Here is a 22952-nt window from a genome sequence, read left to right on the forward strand (position 1 = left end):
TCTTTTCCCTGGGGTCAGGGAGTCCAGAACTAGAGGGCATAGGTTTAGGGTGAGAGGGGAAAGATACAAAAGAGACCTAAGAGGCAACTTTTTCACACAGAAGGTGGTACGTATATGGAATGAGCTGCCAGAGGAAGTGGTCGAGGCTGGTACAATTGCAACATTTAAGAGGCATTTGGATAAATGAATAGGAAGGGTTTGGAGGGATATGGGCTAGGTGTTGGCAGGTGGGACTAGATTGGGTTGGGATATCTAGTTGGCATGGACGGGTTGACCGAAGGGTCTGTTTCCATGCTGTACATCTCTATGACTCTATGACATGATTCCCCACCCCACCAATCCTTTATTCTCTATTTCCCTTTCAATAATCTTGTCATTTCTGAGGGTGAAATAAACATATCAGCAAAAGGGTTCCTCAGAGTAGTGTCTTCGGCTGCTTCATCAATGATTTTCCCTTCGTCATAAGGTCAGAAGTGGGGTACACTTGTTTATGATTGCACAATGGTCAGTACCATTCATGACTCCTCGGATACTGAAGCAGTCCATGTTGAAACGAAGTAAGATCTGAACAACATGCAGGCTTGTACTGACAAGTAACATTATGTCAAACATGTGCCAGACAACAACCATCTCCAACAAAAAGCAATTCAATCATTGCCGCTTAAAATCATAGAATCCCTACGGTGCGGAAACAGGCCATTCAGCCCATTGGGTCCACACCAACCCTCCAAAAAGTATCCCACTCAGACCCACACTATCCCTGTAACCAATACCATTGCTATTCAATGTGTTCCTTCATTGACCCTTCATTGTCAACGTCCTGGGGGCACGATTGATCAGAAACTGAACTGGACTTGCCATATAAATATATATAAAATGTGGATACAAAAGCAGATCAAACACTGGAAATTCAGGAACAAGTAACTCACCTCCTGATTCTTCAAAGTCTGTTCTCCATCTACATTGTGTAAGTCAGGAGTGTGGTGGATTATTCTCGGCTTGTTTGGATGATTTCAATTCCAGTAAGCTTGGCACTTCAGGACAAAGCACTCAAATAATTCGTGACCTAAGCACAACCTTTAACATTCAGTCCATTCACAACCAATGCACAGTAGCAGCAGTGTGTACCAGCTGCAAAATGCACAGCGGCAATTCAGACAAGTTCTGACAGCACCTTCCAAATCTGTGACCTCTTTCATCTGGAGCGTACTTCCCAAATTTTTTCCCACTGTGAATCCACCTTGATTTTTGAATATTGTCATGATCCTTCAGCAGAATTGTGAGAGCAAGGACATATTAGAGCGGGAGTATAGATCTCCCAGTTTGGACAAAGCTCCACAGCAACTATTATGGCCTCAGAACTTCCAACTCAAAATGGTTAGCTCGTGACCCTGCTTAGGGAGCCAAATGTCATTTTGGGAAAGCCTGACCTGGAAGGACAAGGGCAGCAGGTACATGAGAGCTCCACCACCTACACGCTCCTCTCCAAGCCACTCACTGTCCTGATTTGGAAAGACAATCATTGTTCCTTCACTGTCACTGGGGCAAAATCCTCGAACTCCCTTCCTGTGGGCATTGTGGGTCTACCTTCCTCTCATACACTGTAGCAGTTCAAAAAGAGAGCTCCTCAAGAGTAAATAGGGGTGGACAATAAATGTGTGCCACACCCACAGCCCCTTGAATGAATAAAATACAACAAAGTCTCTTATTCATTAATATCCTTTATGGAAGGAAACCCATTATTTACCTGGTCTGGCCTACATGTGACTCCAGATCCAGAGAAACATAATTAATTCTTTATTGTCCTTTCAACTGTCTGAATAAGGCACTTGGTTCAAGTGCAACTTGTCATGGGCAATAAATCCTGGCTTTGTCAGCAACTTTCACATCCCATAAAAGAATAAATGAAAAATGAGACTGTGGGGTAAGAGGAGCAATGGTGGAGGACTAGGCCCAAGACCAGTTTGATTTTCTTTGCCCCTTTGGGTATTGGTTACACACTGGCTGGGTCATTAGAACTCATAAGCTTTTCTTTGAATGGGTCACCATTTTCACACACTGCAAATCCAGGACCTTGGCTTAATGTCTCATCTGACAAAGTAGCACTCCCCTCAGTATTGTACTGGGATTTTAGCTTGAATGATGTGATCTTTCACTGAATTAGAACTTCAAATTATGACCGGGATGCGTGACACTGAGTCTCACCCACAAACAACTGATGCTTAGCAAAAGATTGAACAAGATTTTGGTTTCAGAGGAATCTCACCTTAACTTCAACTGAAAGAGATGAGAAATACAGAGAACAATAACTAAATTATTCAGGCGAGAAATAAATCATGCAAACTTCAGCCGTGTTTATTTGGACTCCAGAAGCACAATGTATTCATAGCATCTTACAGTTCAGCAGGAGGCTATTTGGTCCATCCTGTCTGTGCTAGATACTTTGCCCAGTATAATTTTACATCCCACTTCATTTCCCATTACAAAAACAGCTTTCATTTCATAGCACATCCAACAAAGCAAATTAATCCAAGAAGTCTTAAAATGAAATATATGCCAGTGAGCCACAATATGAAATATTCAGGCCAATGACCGAAAGCTTGGCCTTGTGAATTGTCTTGAAGGTGGAAAGTGAGGGCAAGAGGCAGGAAGTTATGCAACCCAATTAATCAGGTGACTGTCCAATTTGACAGTTTGATTAGGCAAGATTACACTGCAGAGAAAGAAGGAAACATAGCTTTATAACTTTCATGAAGTTGTGCTCAAACAATGCTGAGTTTCAAAGTGCTTTCTAGTTTCATGAGAATCAAGATGTATCTTTTACTGAACCGATATTTTTGGTTGGAACCTCCACGTTCAGTAACTGATGGTTAAAAAGGAGCAAGTGCATATAGTCAGCACTGATATGAATTATTTTACCAATTCACAATGCCACAAAACATTTTAGAACTAAGGAAGAACTTTTGAAGCCATTATTTTAATGTAGAAATGCAACAGCCAATTTATACACATCATGATTCACAGAGATCTTGATAATGAATTGTTTTGTGGTTAAATGATATATAGTGTTAAGAAACGGTGGCAAATCTGTTTGATAATCTTTGGCAATAGTTTTGTGGGATCTTTGACTTTCACCTGAAAGGGCAGACAAGGCCTAGTTGATTAGCAGAAAGCGGAACAATGTACTAACTCATTAGACCAAACATATTACTACTGAAATATGCATGAAGCTACAAACACAAATTTGACAAACTGTCTCTCATTTTTAGGGCTGTGTCCATGAATTTCAAACTGGTTGGTTGAGGCACGTCATTCTTTGCCACAGTTCTATTGTTCTTAATCTTTCTTTTGTCCCTGCAGCTCATTATGCTCATGAGAATTTGTGAAACAAAGCAGGAAAGAATAGCCAATTGTAACTGTAGCATCCCTCGCTCCATTGCTTCATCTTGAACTGATGCCTGTCCACATGACAGAAGGTCAGGCACCAACTTATTCCGTTGATAAATCTGGCTGACTAGTTTTTAGATTTCAATAGTTTTAATAGCAAATGATGCATTAACAGCCTACAAATGACACCAATGCGTGAACTGACAAGAAGTTAAAGTATTTTGAGAAATAGCCTACAATGAGGTGAATTTCACTCGCATCCTTCTGAGTTAAACCATAGTTGGTGCCCTAGCCAGGTGTCAGCTGTGACTAAGGGGTAGCCACTTTTGCCTTGGGTTTGCAGATTCAAGTCCTGGAGTGTTATCAGATTAGTAGGTGGATTCTACAAGGCACAGGTGCAGTGAAGGAAATGAGTTGGCAACATTGGAAACATTACAAAGCCAGGTACTGGGATGATTTAGAAACAGGCAACGTCTAATGTAGGAAGGAAATAAAGTGACTATTGAAGCTGCAGTAAGAGTACAAGATCCATTATTTAAACGTGATAAAGTGACTAATACTATCAAGACTGCAAATGGTGGGACTGATCTAAGGAAAAACCATAAGGCCATTCTATGAGCATCGTTATTAGTAACAGCACAGAGAATAGCACAAATCTATTATGGGGATTGTCATTGTCTTTAAAGTCACAGACAGTAGGAATCTTTCAGTAAATCCATCAAACAGAAAAGAATCACGTAAAGGTCACTTAAGGCCAAGATCAACCAGCATAAGGCAGGAACTATCCGTCTTAATCACAGAAGGACAGATTCTTCCATTTTGAATGTTTATATGTGGAGAAAAACTCCAATGTTACAGTACAAAGTTATACAGTTATACGACAGAATTAACTGCTTTTAAAGCAAAAAGAATAAACCAGCTTTGTAATACTGCACAACTGAAAGCCTTCAAAGGAATGGGAATAAATAATTGTATTAGGAAGAGAAGACAGCAGAAATAGTATGGTCAGGGAGAGTTAATTTCAGGGATGGGACAAATAGAACTTGGGACTGGAGTTATGATCCCAAATTATATTTTTAGGCCAGAGATAGATAGATACTTGGCAAGCAAAGCAGTTGAAAAGTTAGTTTTCAGTGTTTCTTGACATTCTTCACGTACTGTCATGTAAATACTGATAATTATATGTATTATTTTTAATGTTACTTGTGAGTTGGGGTTTCTGGTTTTTGAGTTGGTAACCAGTGTGTTTTCTGTGTTTTTGAAGTTCATAATTAATGTAAGTTTTTTCTATAGGCGTGGCAATTTCTTTTGAAAAATATTTTTGTGATCCGACTTTAGTACGAACATTTTTGGACTTTTGATTATTTTGTAATGGACCAGACCAGACCCCTCAATATATTTACTCTTTCACGTATTTTAAAGGTAGATGTGAAGTGTCGTGTTCCAGATGCAATGCCACTGATCAAACTACTCGATGTTAAGCAAAACACAATTTGTTTAAACACTATAGTTAAAACAAAAGAAAGAGAAATTTGGAATAATGTAATTAATGGAAAACTTAATCAAATAATAGACACTGTATCTATTACTATTTAACTGTTCCAATATAGTAACATCCCATAAACACACCCCTTGGCAAAAAGGCAAATTTAGGCACAGATTCTCACATGCAGTTCACCAATCCAGGAGAAAAAAAGTCAAGAGAAAATTCAGAGAAAGTAGTAGCCAGAAGACATTCACTGAAGCTTCTAACTCTTTTGAGATCCCAAGGTCTTCTGCTCAAACTTAAAACTCAAAAACTAAAAAAAACTAGAGAGCTTGGTTTGTGAGAGCTGGCCACACACAGGCTGCATCTATTGTTCCAATTTAAAAAGAAGCCAACCCCTCACAGAGTGTTTGCTTTCTTAGAGACAGCTCTGTGTCTCTTTCTTTAATAAAATCAGAACAAAATTACTTCTCACAGTAACAGCACATCACAATTTAAATTAGATTGTTTTGTTATCCAGCATGATAAATAATCAGGTCTCAAAGTTTATTACAGAGTTCTGGAATTTTTTTAAGATGAATGGAAACATCCATCCTGAGAGAGGAAGACTTTTAGTTTCAGTTTTGACTTTGAGCGGAGCAGTCATGTGAAATCCTTAGAATAGGAAGCTGTATAGACCTGAGCTCCCTTGAAGAGAGGGATATATGTTTAATTAGATTAGAGTGAAGAGTTAATGTTAGTCCTAGATCAGAAATGCTGGGATAAAGCCTTGAAGAGATTACCTAATGGTGAGTACATGATAACTACAGAAAGAAACCAACTGCAGTTCCAGTCTAAACATTGAAGCAACAAGTGACAAACTTATCAAGGTACTGGAAAGACAGACTCTCATGTGAATGTTGTATGAGTAGTATTTTGGGTACAGTGGTGTGTTTTGGCAATCATACAAAGAGATCTTTTCTTTATCAATTTATGAAGGAATGTTTTTGGATTAATGGGATTATATTTTTACTGTGTGTTTAAATACAAATCTTCAGCATTCTGTACATATATCATAGTGAAAGACACCTTTGTTAAAACCAAAACAAATAAAATATGATCTATCAAGTAAGGTTCCTGTCTGGAATCTGACTTATCCAGCAATAGCATTACCCGGGATCATAACAATTGACAAATCATTAGGAGCTTTGAATTCACTGGATTTGAGAAGGACCCATGTCTGTCTTGTTAAAATATCAGCTGTGAGAAGGTTTTGAAATATGAAGTTGTTGTGTTGTGATGAGGTTTATTGCGCAAAAGTTGAATATAGCTTTGGACATTGTTAACCTCTGATTAAATCTAAATTGAGGAATTTATCAGGTATATTGAAGATAGAAGGAAAAGCATGATCTCATAATGGTGAGATATTTCAAGTGATTTTGCAACATCTGTGGTCAGCAAGGCTTTGGAAAGAATTCTGAGGGAGAGGATTTATGACTATTTGGAAAAGCACAGCGTGATTAAAGGCAGTCAGCATGGCTTTGTGAGGGGCAGGCCATGCCTCACAAATCTTATTGAGTTCTTTGAGGAGGTGACGAGACAGGTCAACAAAGGTCAAGCAGTGGATGTGGTGTATGGCATTTGATAAGGTTCCCCATGGGAGGCACATTCATAAAGTCAGGATGTATGGGATACAGGGAGATTTGGCTACCTGGATTCAGAATTGGTTGGCTGACAGAAGGCAGAGAGTGGTTGTAGATGGAAAGTATTCTGCCTGGGGGTCAATGGTGAGTGGTGTCCCGCAGCGCTCTGTTCTTGGGCCTCTGCTGTTGTAGTTTTTATAAATGACTTGGATGAGGAGGTTGAGGGGTGGGTTAGTAAATTTGCCAATGACACAAAGGTTGAAGGTACCGTTGATAGTACTGAGGGCTATTGCAGGCTGCAGCGCGACATAGACAGGATGCAGAGCTGGGCTGAGAAATGGCAGATGAAATTCAACCTGGACAAATGCGAAGTGACGCATTTTGGAAAGTCGAACTTGAATGCTGAATATCGGAGTAAAGACAGGATTCTTGGCAGTGTGAAGGAAGAGCGGGATTTTGGTGTTCAAGTACATAGATCCCTCTAAGTTGCCACCCAAGTAGATAGGGCTGTTAAGAAAGCATATGCTTTGGCTTTCATTAACAGGAGGATCGAGTTTAAGAGCCACAAGGTTTATGCTGCAGTTGTACAAAATCCTTGTGAGAACACAGTTGGAATATTGCGTCCAGTTCTGGTTGTCCTATTGTAGGAAAGATATGGAGGCTTTGGAGAGGGTGCAAAGAAGTTTTACCAGGATGCTGCCTGGACTGGAAGGCTTGTCTTACGAAGAGAGGTTGACTAAGCTTGGACTTTTCTTTCTGGAGAGAAGGAGGAAGAGCGGTGACCTGATTGAGGTATACAAGGCAATGAGAGGTATGGATAGGGTCAATAGCCAGAGACTTTTCCCCAGGGCAGGACTGATGGCCACGAGGGGTCATTTGAAATATGAACTGGATTTGGAGTGAGAGAGAGAGAGAGAGAGAGAGAGAGGAATTAAAAGATTTGGAATTGTGGAGATAGAGAAACAGTAAATAATAGTGTGCAAAAAGCAAAGAGAAGTACAAAAGAATATGGAGTTAAGAAAACTTGAATTCCAAAAAATAAGGAACTTGGAGAATATGAGTTAGCCAAACAAAACCTTCGAATAAAGAAGGAAGTAAGAGGTAGTAGTTAGGAGTGTGATTATATCACAAATGAGGGATTTGATTTAATCAAGAATCGAGAATTAATGCCTACATTTAATGAGAATGATGTCAAAGGTACTTTATTACATTTAATTGATGGCCAGGGTTTCCCCACTAGTCAGGTCTAGCAAAATTTAATCACATATTTCTTTAATCCCGTTTAATAAAAATGGTTTAATATTTTAGATTGCATTTCCTAATACATAAGTGACCTGCAATCAAGTTTCATGAGCAAATTTGTAAAATCTCATCACAACATGCATATGGAACAACTACTTGACAGACAATTGCCCATTTCTCACTAGTTCCTATTTGAGGTGATCTCCATTACCTAACTAAGGCATTGTCTTGTAAATAAGTATTCCAATATTGGTTCTGATTCAACTTTTGAGCAGGCTGTTTGTTGAAGGTCTTTTGATTCAGGATCCATCTGTTGTGTTTCTCTTAAAGAAGCTGAATAAAGATGCCAGCCTCATTTTCTTTTCCTTCCTCTTTTACTTAACTTCTCAAAAGTAGCGAAATATTATTTACGTCATCTCCCTTTTGCCTGGACTCTTCCTTTTCTTGGCCACTTCTATAGGCCTTAGAAATTATCAGAACTCATTCCAGAATATTTGTCTTTAGATCTCAGTTTCTTCAACTTCCACTGATTGTTTCAGTCAGTTTCTGCAGTTGTGAGGAAGGGTCCCCTGGTCCAAAGCGTTAACTCTGATTTCTCTTCACAGATCTGCCAGACCTACTGAGCTTTTCCAGCAGCTTCTGATATTTTGTTTCTGTTGGACTATAACCCGATGTTCTGTGACTTCCAGTTTTGTCCACCCCAGTTCAACACAGGCATCTCCACTTTATTCTTAGTACTGAAGTAGGTCTCCCATTTAATTTCCAACGATTCTTTTTTGAATGTCCAACTGTTGGGAAATGTTGAATGAGGTGTTAGGTTCTGAAAATGTTAACGCTGAGGAGTGCCTTAGGCACTGGACAATATGATGAGGTCACATGGGCTTTGGTGGGAGGCCTGATCTGGATCTCAAGGTGGATAGAGTTACTATCAAGATCTCCCACCATCATCTTTGTAACAGTGTTTATCATACCCATGTAATTTGTACCTATTTGCTATCATGCAATAAATTACATCTTGTTTAAAACAACAGCCTATTCTTGTTAGGCTACCTAATGGTTTTCCTCTACCCCAGCGGACAAACCGGGCCCTGTAAAACTCCATCTAAAAGAAGGAAATTGGCAGCAAATCTATTTTATGTTGATCAATCTATCTTATGTTGACCCATACAACATGGTCAACAGTGATGATGATTCCTGCAACATATTAATAACTTGGATGAGGAAAGTGCATGTATTATAGCCAAATTTGTGTGTGACACAAAAATAGATGAGAAGACAAGTAGTTAGGTTGACACAAAGAGTCCACATAGGGACACAGACAGATTAAGTAAGTGGGCAAAACTTGGCAGATGCAATATAATCTTTGGAAATGTGAGGTTATACACTTTGGCAATAGAGGATCTGAATATTACTTAATTAGAGAAAAAAGACAACAGAGGGATTTAGGAGTCCTGTCCATGAATTACAAAATGATAACATCCAATCTCAGTTGCTAATAGGGAAAGCAAGTGGAATGTTGGCCTTTGTTTCAAAGAAATGGAATATAAAAGTTGAGAGGTTTTGCTCCAACTATGCAACTAGTCAGATCACAACTGGAATATTATGATCAGTTTTGGATACCCTATCATGGGAAAAATATATTGGCGTTGGAGGTAGTCCACAGATAGTTCAGTAGGCTGATACCATATATGGAAGGACTACCCTATGACAAGACATTGAGTAGGTTGGGCCAGTATCTCATTGGAATGTAGAGTGGAGACTATATTGAAACATAAAAGATTGTTATGGGAAATGGTCGATGCAGAAAGGTTGTCTCCCCTTGTGGTAAAGTTGAGGACCAGAGGACATCATCTCCAAATGAGGGGTGGCACATTTAAGACAGACACGAGGAGGACTGACACATTTTTCATCAGTAAGGGAATCAAATATTTTGGGGAGAAGACAGGAAACTGGAGTTGAGGATTATCAGATCAATCACAATCACATTTAATGGCGGAGCAAACTCGTTTGAGCTGAATGGCCTAATTCACTCCTTTGTCATAACTTCTTACGCTCTTATCTCACAACATTATTTCATATATTGTCATCATTTCCTTTATGGGAATAAACACTGATGCAACATATCATTTTCATTGTCTTTCTTAGACTGAGTAACTTCTCACTGTGTTAGAAAGAAAAAGCCTGGATTGATACAATACCTTACCATCTTTGTCAGGAACTTTCCAAAATAGATCACATCCACTCAGTTGCTGCTTCAGAGACAAGCACAGCAGCTCATTTTTCCCTCACACAAAGTGAGGTGAGTAACCAGTGAGTCTGATTTTGATGGTGTTGATTGAAGATTAGTAATGGTAGCATAGTGGTGGCATAGCTTGCTAGCAATCCCCATACTTGGATTAGTGATTCAGAGAATTGAATTTAAACCAAATGGCAGCTGGGAATTTACGTTCTGTTAAATAAATGAATCAGCAATAAAAAGTAAGTTTCTAATGGTGATTTTGAAAGTACTGGACTGATGTAAAGGCCTATCTGGTTCACTGTTCTGCGTAACATCTAAGCAAGCTCCACTCGAGTCTTCGAGATTTACAACACAGAAATAGACCCTTCAGTCCAACTTGTCCATGCCAATCAGATATCCTAAATTATTCTCGTCCCATTGCCAGATTTCGCCCATATCTCTCCAAACCCTTCCTATTCTTATACCCATCCAGATGCCTTTTAAGTGTTTTAATTGTACTAGCCTCCACCACTTCCTCTGGCAGTTTAAGGACATGGCTCGCCATCATCTTGTCAAAGGAAATGAGGAATGGGCAATAACTGCTGGCCTTGCAAATGATGCTTGCATTGCATGACCATGTTAGAAAAAGAACTAGCAGCCCAGATATTGGAGTGCTGCACCATTATATGTCTTTGATTGATCCATTGGATCAAGTTGATGGGACTTCACTCAATCCATTGTCTTCTTCAATACTACACTGGCGTGTTAGCCTAGATCTCAAGGTGGTATTCTGGCGTGGAACTTCAGCCACTTTGTCAGTGAGCCCAAGGTGCTGAAATATGAGAGAAGCTGTCACAGTGTTGGAAGATCTCCTGGTTCCAGGTCCCCTCACACACATGCAGAAAGCCATTACTTGATGGATCTTCTACTGCTCACCTTCTCATACTTTGCTCTTAGCTCCCAGAAAGTCTAAATGCCCTTCCTTGGCCTCCCACCCTACTATAAAAAGAATAATGATCCTGTCAGTTTTGCGTGTTCAGTGCTAAAGTTAAATACAACTCTCTTTAAGAACCTCATTGTTGGGGATTGATGGACACCATGTAAAGTAATCTTCACTATCCATATTCCAAGAGAGTATGGAAACTTGGTTGAATTTAATGAATAGCTTTTTTTATTCACTAGACCTTTGAAGGGGTTAAGTATTATGCCTATACAGTCAAATTTCATTACAGCTAAGATTGTCATAACAGACCTCCCATTGTCCCAATGCTTTCACTGTAGTTCCTTCTGGTATATTCAGCAAAAACAGCAAAAGCCTCAATAAGCTTGAATGGCTGATAAAAAAAAAGTGTTAGTCCCTGTGTGCTTTAAATGAGGTTTTCAGCATTCCTTTTCCTTTGTCAAATATAATGCTTTATAACGTATTGTATTCAACTATGAATTATTGGAACTCCTTGAGGGATACAGCAAAATCTTGAATATTTTGAAGCAATGTCTCCAATGTGTCATACACGTTTCACAGAAAAAGGAAAAAAAGTCTTGCACCTCTATATAACCTTCCACAACCTCAGGACATCTCAAACAGCTTTATATTCAATTAAGAACATAAGAACAAGGAGCAGGAGTAGGCCATCTGGCCCTTCACTCCTGCTCTGCCATTCAATAAGATCATGACTAATCTTTTCGTGGACTCAGATCCACTTACCTGCGCTATCACTGTATCCCTTAATTCCTTTATTGCTCAAAAAATCTATTTTGCTTTAAGTCTGCTCCCTCTAATCTTGAGGCTATGCCCTCTTATCCTAGCTTCACCTGCCAGTGTAAACATCCTCGCTACTTCTATCTTATCTATTCCCTTCATAATTTTATATGTTTCTATAAGATCTCCCCTCATTCTTCTGAATTCCAATGAATGCAACCCCAGTCTACTCAGTTTCTCCTCACAAACCAACCCCCTGAACTCTGGAATCAATCTAATGAACCTCCTCTGCACCCCCTCTCATGCAAGTACATCCTTTCTCAAGTAAGGAGAGCAAATCTGCACGCAGTACTCCAGGTGTGGCCTCACCAGCACCCTGTACAGCTGCAACATAACCTCCCTGCTTTTAAACTCAATCCCTTAAGCAATGAAGGACAAAATTCAATTTGCTTTCCTAATTACTTGTTGTACCTACAGACAAACCTTCAAGTGATTCATGCGCAAGGACACCCAGGTCCCTCTGCATGGCAGCATGCTGCAACTTTTTACCATTCAAGTAATAATTCTTTTTACTGTTACTCCTACTGAAATGGATAACTTCACATTTACGAGCATTGTATTCCATCTGCCAGACCTTCACCCACTCACTCAAAGTATCTATGCTCCTCTGCAAACTTTGCTCTGCTACTCATCTTAGTATCATCTGCAAACTTTGCCACACTACATGTGGTCCCCAACTCCAACGCATTTATATAAATTGTGAATAATTGTGGTCCCTACACTGATTCCTGAGGCACATCAGTGGTCACTGACTGCCAACCAGATTTTTCTTTGTAAATATATTTATTAGCAAATTTTTTTTAACTTTACAAACATATAAAATTATTGAAAAATACAATCAATAACAAATATCAGTATAATATAAAAAAACAAACACAAAAACAATACAACTACTGTCTCCTAACTATAACACAAAAACAATACAACTACTGTCTCCTAACTATTAACCTGCCCTCTAATACAAAACAAATCCTAACACTATGCAAAGCAACACCAAAAAAAAGAAAAGCAAAAAAAAAAACCACAGTACAGAACAGCTATGCTCGGCGCAAAGCTCCCAAACAGAGGAACGGGAGCATTGTATATATACCCGTATTAACTCAGGAGACCCCCTCCAGGGCCCAGGGCTTGACAAACCTAACCATCCTGGTTAAACAAGCGCCCTAGTTAAGACAACTGACAAATCTGTTTCCAAATAACTCAAGTAGGGCTGCCATGTCTTATAAAAGTGGATTGCAGCATGTTTGTAAAAAAGTCCAAGGTAAATGTGCTTCATAATTAATTTCTGCCATCCCAGCAGGCCCGGCGGGTTCTCAGACACCCAATTCATCAGAATATTCTTTTGTGCACAGTATGCAAGAATATTAAATAGTTTCTTCCCATGCCTGTCTAAAGATGGTAAATTTGGTAGACCTAAGAGGAGAGATATCGGGTCTACTTTGACTTCAGTCCTCAATACCCTCCCTATCTTTCCCGCCACAGCGCTCCAATAAACACGGAGCCTGTGGCATGTCCAGAAGCAATGGGTAAGAGTACCTACACTTATTTTACATTTGGGCCCCACTGAAGATGCCCCTTTTTTAAACTTCGCCAGACGGTCTGGTGCCCTGTGCAGAACCTTTAACTGCGTAGTGCCTGTCCTATTACAGTTTGAGATCTTTCGAGTATTCTCCCATATGTTCTCCCATGTTTCAGAAGAGATCTCCACTCCCAGCTCCTGCTCCCAGACCTCACATAACCGGTTAATATCCTGCCAGGCCTTGCCACCCAGCAGGCGATAGAGGGAATTAACTGAAAGGGTGCTTGTGGAACGCAGCAATAACCTCTCTGTATCGGGCTTATAGGGCTTAGTGAGAAGCGTAGTCTTCTTCTGGATGAAATCCCTAACCTGAAAAAAACGGAAATGATCTCTGCTGGGTAACCCATATTTGCAGCTCAGTTGCTCAAAAGACATCATAATTGCCCCCTCAAACAAGTCTCCCAAATTAAAAACTCCTCTTGCTGCCCATAGTTTGAACCCTGAGCCCATCATCGTCAGCCAGATTTTATCCCCACTCTTTACTTCCTGTTAGTCAACCAATCCTCTATCCATGCTGATACCTTACCCATAATGCCATGCATCCTTACCTTCTGCAGCAGCCTGTTGTGTGGCACCTTGTTGAAGGCCTTTTAGAAATCTAGGTGCACCACATCCACTGGGTCACCTTGCTCATAATGTCTTCATAGAATTCCAAAATATTAATTTGTTAAGCATGACCTGCCCTTCATGTGGCCATGCTGCATTGGCCCAACAGGACAATATTTATCCAGATACCTTGCTATTTCTTCCTTGATAAGACACTCAAGCATCTTCCCCACTACAGAAGTTAGGCTAACCGGTCCATAACTCCCCATCTTTTGTCTACTTCAATTAAGTACTCTTCAAAAGGATTCCTGTTGTAATGTAGGAAACACAGCAGCCAAATTGCACACAATAAGATTCCACAAGTAGCAATAAGCTATTGACTAGTTAATCAAGTCTTTGCTTTTGTGATTTTCTTTGAGGACACTGGGAGAATTCCACTGTTCTTCAGCAAATAGAGCCACAGGATCTGTTACATTCACTTCAGCAGGGCAGATAAAGCCGTGCTTTAACATTTCAGCCAAGAGTTGGCATCTCTGACATTGCAGCACCCCCTCAGTTCTGCACTGGGAGTGTCAATCTGGTTTATACTCTCATATTTCCAAAGTGGGAATTGACGTCTTGACATTCTGACTCAGAGAAGGGAGTGTTTCCCATTGAATTAAGGCAAAATAAAATCAGGACATGGGCCCAAATGTGAGACAGCAATTTCGTCGTAACAAATTGAACTTTGTTACTGTGGCAATCATAACTCTGAAAGTAGTGAAATATTGCTCTTGTAAAAAAGTAATCAATAGGGGCTCTGCTATGTAAGATTTTGATAAATCTCCTACGACCCTCAGCAAAGTACTAACAGATACATTGAAATAATCACATAACATCAGCTATTTGGTCATTCATGCTGGCAACTCGACTTTTAATTTGACCTGCAAGCAGCTGAATTTGATTATAAAATGTCAGTTGGCAGCCTGTATTCCTGTCAATATTCTTCCTGTTTATAGACTGAGGGTTTCATTAAGTATATTTTTGAATGAGTTACCTTGTGCAGCTGACAACTGGGCAAGGTAGTTTTTTTTTCCCTCTCTCTTCATTTTGGTCCAATATAAATGAACCTCCAGCCTCCAGCCACTTTCTAACGAAAGCACTGACTCCTGCTCTGGTCTGAACCTCTGAGCCAGCATGCACATACTGTAGTTGCAACACAGTAAAGCCTCAGTCTCCTGCTGCCTTCTAATGAAACCCCTGTGACCTACAGGAGCACCTGGAAAAGAAAAGCACGTTAATAGCCACAAATTCTGAATTATGAGAAAAAAGTGCTGAAAAACACATATAATTTTCTTTACACCTCAGTGAATGCCACATTTACTTTACAACGTATTTCTGATCGACATCCTGCATCACGCTATTAGCCCTTTGAACAGAGTCAGGGTTTTGAGTTTTCTGCAGAACAGCGGTTATATTTTTCACTCCAAAGACAGGCATACGAGAAGAAGCATCTCATAATCTTCATTGGTGAATCTGAGACCCCTGGGACAATTAAGCTCTCCATTGTTTGAGAAAAGGTAATACTTCTGCATATAAAATAAAACAAAGTCATGTTGATTAATCAGGAGCGTGAGGAACATGAGTTGAGGCTTGTCAGATTCAGTTGAATTTGGTTTCATGGAGATGTTGCCTTTTTTTTTTGACGAAGACGTACATTAACTTGTGCCCATCAGGCACTTGATAGGATGGGAACAGATCGTTTCCCGGATCAAGGACCCTATCATGTAACTCCCATCACTGGGAGCTGTTGGCCTATCACAGGCCATCAGTTCTTTCCAATGACAGTGCCATTATTTTTTTGACGAAGACGTACATTAACTTGTGCCCATCAGGCACTTGATAGGATGGGAACAGATCGTTTCCCGGATCAAGGACCCTATCACGTAACTCCCATCCACTGGGAGCTGTTGGCCTATCACAGGCCATCAGTTCTATCCAATGACAGTGCCATTAGAGCCTAGGATTACAGATGGAATCAGGCCAGAACTGAGTAATGGTGGGAGGGGGACACTGCGTAGGGGTGTTGGGGGAGGGAGGGGGATGAAATCAAAAGGTTGGGTTGCAGGGGAAGGGTGGGGAGATGTTGGCAGCAAGGCACAGAATTGGCTTTCAATCCCAGTTCATGCATTAAGTGCCTTCGAATAATGTTCCTTCCCCAGTCAATCAGCCAACAAGCATTTGGTTTTGGTGTTCCTAGTGTGGCAAGACTGCTGTCCACCATCAGGGTAAAACCAGTGGCTATACGACAAGGTTGTTACCTGGCTACTTCAGGGCCTCAATTGGTAACAGGTGAGAAAGCCATCCATAGGGCTTCCACTATGGAATTATTTGAGGTGCAGGCAGGAACAAATGGCAGGCTCCCCATTTCCCTGAACTGAATGCCTTCTTCGCTAAAAAGCATGTCATGTAGAAGGGCACAAGATTGCACCCATTGTGTTTTTTCTCTCCTTTACTCCAGGGAGTTTCACTGTAGGTTTCAGGATAACTTACATCAGGTTGCCTTTCCCATTGCACTAACTATCCCACACATGAATGTTTTTTTCTGGTACAAAATGATGTTATAAATTACCAGAATTATGTGGGGAAACCACACAAAATTTTTGTCTGTCATTGGAGCTAACTGGGGAAGAGCTGTATTTAAAATTGGAGAAAAGACAAGCACTGACACTAAATCCCCCCTTTGGCTTGGTGATAAACTGTGTCTTTTAGATGTTTATTTTATCTTCACTTTTGTTAACACAGAGCTGCTTTCAAAGCTTGAAATTGTTGATTAAATAAGAATTATGAAATTTTAAAAGTGGACAAAATATGGGTCGAATCTGCCCTAACATCAGCTGAGTTAGCAGATGATGAATGGGAGGACCCTCTGAGAGTGCTTTAAAGATGTTCTTGGGTTTTAGAACAAAAGCCACAATTCAGATTGTGGGGATAATGAACTCCAGCTGGCATCTGCATCTGTGCGAAATATTGATGGAGGACACGGCGGATAGGATCGAAATTATGACACTTTCCATGGTTAAACTGACACCCCTTTCTGAGCACAACCTATTCGTACAAATCAGCGTCCCAGGAAAAGGCCATCCAGAGGAAACAAAATCAATAAAACACCCTGTTCCCACTCATCTATACCTCATAATGGAGTTCCAGTAAGATCAGCACATTTCATTTCCAAGTATTATCTTTTTTTTAAAATTGTCTTTTCTCCTTCAGAAGACCTTTAGAAGAGAACACAGAGGAATTTGGGAATTAAAGAAATGGGCAGACAACAGGAAATGGACAATCGTAACTCTTTGTAACAACTGTAATTACGTTTTAGAGGAACACTGACCATGGTCTTCCCTTCTCGTTACTAGGTTGTTACTGCTCTGAAGGCCTGTCGGCGAAATGATTAGATACTCACTAATAAGTCCAACCAGAAATTCAGGAGTAATGTCTTTACTCAGGGTCGTCATAATGTGCAACTTGCTGCTACATGGAGTAGGTGATGTGAATAGTTTGTTTAAGGGGAGACTATCGAAACACAAGGGAGAAAGGAATGGAAAGGTATGGAGGTGGGGTTAGATGAAATGGAGGTTTGTGTGGTACATAAGCAGTGATATTTGGAACACTATGTAGATACTGCAATTAATGTATATGCTTTTATGCTGGTGCTTATAACATCAAAGGAACTCACTGGTATTGAACATCTTGCAACCCTGATCAAATAATGGGTCAAAGAATTATGTGGGACAGTACGGAACTGCACATACAATGTTTGATGCTTAATCTGTGCTGATTTAGCTGACTCCTTGTCTGGAGACATAAAAAGTCATGGAGTCATAGAGATGTACAGCATGGAAACAGACCTTTCAGTCCAACATCCTAACCTAATCTATTTCCATTTAACAGCATTTGACCCATATCCCTCTAAATCCTTCCTATTCATATACCCATCCAGATATTGTTTGAATGTTACAATTGTACCAGCCTCCACCACTTCCTGTGGCAGCTCATTCCATACACGCACCACCCTCTGTGTGAAAAAGTGCCCCTATGGTCCCTTTTATATCTTTCCCCTCTTTCCTTAAACCTATGCCCTAGAGATGTACAGCATGGAAACAGACCTTTCAGTCCAACATCCTAACCTAATCTATTTCCATTTAACAGCATTTGACCCATATCCCTCTAAATCCTTCCTATTCATATACCCATCCAGATATTGTTTGAATGTTACAATTGTACTAGCCTCCACCACTTCCTGTGGCAGCTCATTCCATACACGCATCACCCTCTGTGTGAAAAAGTGCCCCTTAGGTCCCTTTTATATCTTTCCCCTCTTTCCTTAAACCTATGCCCTCTCGATTTGGATTCCCCCATCTCAGGGAAAAGACCTTGTCTATTTATCCTATCCATGCCCCTCATGATTTTGTAAACCTCTATATGGTCACCCCTCAGCCTCCAATGCTCCAGGGAAAATAGCCCCAGCATATTCAGCCTCTTCGTTTACCTCAAATCCTCCAACCCCGGCAACATCTTTGTAAGTCTTTTATGAACACTTTCAAGTTTCAAATCATCTTTCCAATAGTAGGGAGACCAGAATTGCATGCAATATTCCAAAAGTGGCCTAACCAATGCCCTGTACAGCATGACCTCCCAACTCCTGTACTCAATATTCTGACCAATAAAGGAGAGCATACCAAATGCCTTCTTCACTATCCTATCTAACTGCAACTCCACTTTCAAGGAACTATGAACCTGCACTCCAAGGTCTCTTTGTTCAGCAACACTTCCCATGACCTTACCATCGAATGTATAAGTCCTGCCCTGATTTGCCTTTTCAAAATGCAGCAGCTCACATTTATCTAAACTTAACTCCACCTTCCATTTCTCGGCCCAATGGCCCATCTGATCAAGTTCCCATTGTACTCTGAGGTAACCTTCATCACTGTCCACTATACCTCCAATTTTGGTATCATCTGTAAACTTACTAACTATACCTCTTATGTTCACATCCAAATCATTTACATAAAAGTAAAGTTACATGAACCCAGCACCGATCCTTGTGGCACACTGTTGGTCACAGGCCTCCAGTCTGAAAAACAACCCTCCACCACCATCCTCTGTCTTCTACCTTCAAGCCAGTTCTGGATCCAAATGGCTAGTTCTCCCAGTATTCCATGAGATCTATGAAAAGAAAATGAGGTCTGCAGATGCTGGAGATCAGAGATGGAAATGTGTTGCTGGAGAAGCGCAGCAGGTCAGGCAGCATCTAGGGAACAGGAGAATCGACGTTTCGGGCATTAGCCCTTCTTCAGGAAAATCAGGATTTTCCTGAAGAAGGGCTAATGCCCGAAACGTCGATTCTCCTGTTCCCTAGATGCTGCCTGACCTGCTGCGCTTCTCCAGCAACACATTTCCATTCCATGAGATCTAACCTTCCTAACCAGCCTACCCATGAGGAACATTGTTGAATGCCTTACTGAAGTATGAATGTTATAATTCTGCATGTAATGCAAACATATAGCTTTACTGCAGTAAAACATCACAGAGAATTTGACAGGACTGTAACTAGACAAAATCTGATGTAGAACGATGCAAGGAAATATGAGGACATGTGACCAGAAGCTTGGTCAAAAGGGAAGGTTTTAAGGAACATCTTGAAAGAAGAGGATGGAATATAGAAGTGGAAAGGTTTAGGGAGGGAATACCAGAGTGTGGTGCTTCAACAGCTGAAGGTATGGCTTAAGGGAGGAATGTAAGGCATTGGATTAGAGGCCCTGGTTTGAATGAGAATGAAAGTGGATGTAGTCAGAGATCTCGGCAGTAGAGGCTGTGGGTTCTGGTAGGAGATTGGAGATATGTGAAGGGGTGGGTGATCAGAGGCCTCATGCTAGAGATTAGGAGCAGATGGAAGTGGGGTAATGGAGTTCCCGATCACTTGGGGTTGTATGTTTGGTGCCAAGGTGCAGTGATTCTGCTTTTCCAAACCCTGGAAAATCCAGCTGATTCACCACACCATTCAAGCTCCAGGAAGTGGGAAGGTTTTAAATACTGCTTTTAACGTGGTAAACCATCTCACCACCCTTCAGAGGACTTACTTTCATACAAAATGTGATACCAATCCAAGGAGATATGAGTACTGGTAACCAAAAGCTTTGTCAAACAGGTTGGGTTTACAGATATTAGAATGCCAGAAAAAAAAAGACTTATGCAGAGAGAGGGAGGGAAGAGGCTGTGTAGGGTCCTGGAAATAATGATAATAATTTTAGAAGAGAAGTAGTCACTTGGTAATACAATACTTGAATGTTGCTGAACACAAAGACACATTTTATCAAAGCTTTATGATTTGCACTCATCAGGTCATTTCACAAGAATATAAATTCAAGGGGAAAACCAACATTTATACCACCTGAAAGGAGAGTGCTGATTGGTTGGCATGTAGAATCTGAGAGGTAGAGGCTTTGCCATGAAGGATGCACCTTACTATGCTAATTGACAGACAATAGCCAGGCTCTGTTTAAATTTTAAACCAGGCAGGTTGCCTCTGATTTATTAGGGCAATGCCCTGACCAACCTCTGTGCAAAATATCCAGATCAGCTCAAGACAAAAAGCGTTGACAAAATGCATTCTGTTTTCATCAATTTTAGAATAACAGAATTCTTCTAGGAGACTGATCACAGAGGAGACAGCTTACACAAATGCTGATTGTTAATTTCATCCTGCTGACTGAGTATTGTCAGATTGTTAGTAATACATCAACACAAGCAGACCCGAAGCAATATCCAGGCTGCATTAGATAATTTTCTTTATTCCTTCACAGGATGAGGGTGTTCCTGGCTAGGACAGCATTTATTGTCCATCCCTAATTGCCCAGAGGGCAGTTAAGTGTCAACCACATTACTGTGGGTCTGGACTCACATGTAGGTCAGACCAGGTAAGGATGACAGTTTCCTTCACTGAAGGATATTAGTGTACCAGATGGGTTTTTTTTCCCATCAAGCAGCAATAGTCATCATTAGACTCTTTTATTCAAATATTTATCAAATTCAGATTCTACCATCTGCTGCAGTGGGCCTTGAACCCCAATCCCCTGAACATTACCTGAGTCTCTGGGTTAACAGTCCAGCAATAACACCACTCGGCTATTGCCTCCCCTCAGTGAGTACTTGTATGTCGAACTGGTGAGAGTATAAGATGCAAAACATTAGGTCTGCCACGCATTATACATCCCAGCCAATAACCAAGATTTTTATCTATAGAGATGGAGATCAGGAAACTTACTTTACAAGCGAGTCTCCTTCCTCTCAAGAAACACCCTTTGAAAGAGAGCATGAGGAGAAATACCTTTAAAGAGAGCCAGTTCTCCCAAAAAACATATTGAATATGATAACTGAACCTCCCTTAATCCCTCCCATTCCCTTCCATCCTAATTATCTACCAGTATTTTCGCAGGACAATCTCTTGTGTGACACACTGCCTCATTACACGGCTTCTTTTGTTGTGTATTTTCCATCCTCTTTTCCGGATGAAAAGAGCTACATAATACGTCATTTGTTGTTTGTATTGTATTGTGGACACTTGATTGTCTGGCAGTTCCCATTCTCCATCTGGGGTTGCGGGGGCTGGGTAGGGGGTGGTTGCTGGGTCTCTGTCACACACTACAGGTTGCCCCCACCTCCGCGCCTGTTCCTGTGACATTGATGAAGCAGCTTCCAAAATATAACTATTAGAGCGAGCTAACATACAGCAGCACCAATCATTTCAGCCAATGTGCCTTCAATTAATTTTAATTGTTAAAAAAGGCCATTGACAGATCTTTGAGAAAAACAAAATTGTGAGTGAATAAAGTTTGTAATTGTGTTTTCAAATGCTTATCACCATTACCAGTGACTAGAACTGAAAGGAGATTTGAGTTGCACTGATGGTAGTTTTGTGGAATTAATTACATGTACGTGAATACTTTCAGTCCACAAAAATGTAATCCCTCAAACCACTTGCCCTGTGTGTGTGTGTGTGTGTGTGCGCGCGCACACAAACGTGCACACATTGACTCCAGGCTGTAGGATACCTGCTCTCTCCTGCGGAATCGACAGCTTGTGTCATACCTCTGTCATTTTCCATTTGGGACTCATTCAGTGAATGTTCATTTCACCGAATAAAATGTGATCTGTAAAACAGATTATTTTTGTTTTTAAGAATTAGCTGAATTGCTGCATCAGTATACGTAAAAGGAACATTTTAAACGCTTTTTGAAGAAAAGAAACAAAGCTCATTGTTAATCCTCGACTAGGTAAATTTTCCCTTAGGTCACCACTCACTCCTTGGCCAATTTCCTTTTCTCTCTGTGATCCTGTACTTAAAGCACCCCTGTTAAAGCTCAGATGAGATTGGCTCAGTTGAAATTATGAGCAGGCGAAATCCTACCATTCAGTGGTACAATGATGAAATGCAACTTCACAACAATGTAATAGTTCCATACATTGAAAAGATTTTTTATGGTAACAAAAGTTATTTGGTCCATTTCAATCTGATTTGTCACCATATCCACTTTCTGTATCTTTCTTCAAAAATTAGGATTTCTCCGTACTTATAAAATCTACATTCCAGTTACAACCACATTTACAATCCAGCTTCCAACATTGTCTGTTACTTCAGCACACCACTGTGATTCCCTCACTAACATTTCTGTCACAGGCCTGCTGCAGTGTTCCAGTGAACCTCAGCGCAAGCTTGAAGAACAACATCTCATCTTCCACTTGGGGACCCGAGAGACTTTAGGACTCAATATTGAGTTCAGTAACTTTACAAGCTGATTCCATCCTTCCATGTTTTGTTTTACCCACCTCACACCCAGGGCTGTTATGATATGGACAACAAAAACCGAAGTTGGTGGAAAAGCTCAGCTGGTCTGGCAACATCTGTGGAGTGAAATGAGAGCTAACATTTCAGGTCCGGTGACCCACTGATTCTTCTTCACAGATGCTGCCAGACCTGCTGAGCTTTTCCTGCAACCTCTGGTTTCGTTTCTGATTTACAGCATCTGCAGTTCTCTCAGATTTTATCTGTTATGACATAGGTTGTTTTTAGCAGT

The 22952-nt window shown here is 40.6% G+C and overlaps 1 long non-coding RNA gene across 1 annotated transcript; it reads right to left on the minus strand.

Moving 5' to 3' along the window:
* Positions 1–2359: 2359 nt before the first annotated feature.
* LOC122560784 lies at positions 2360–21225 on the minus strand. The gene is made up of 3 exons (XR_006314807.1): positions 21143–21225; positions 14876–15097; positions 2360–2713 (listed from the first exon to the last, which is right to left on the minus strand). It is a non-coding gene; the product is annotated as an uncharacterized LOC122560784 (long non-coding RNA).
* Positions 21226–22952: the final 1727 nt, after the last annotated feature.

This window comes from Chiloscyllium plagiosum, chromosome 21 (assembly GCF_004010195.1).
Source record: "Chiloscyllium plagiosum isolate BGI_BamShark_2017 chromosome 21, ASM401019v2, whole genome shotgun sequence".
NCBI lineage: Eukaryota > Metazoa > Chordata > Chondrichthyes > Orectolobiformes > Hemiscylliidae > Chiloscyllium > Chiloscyllium plagiosum.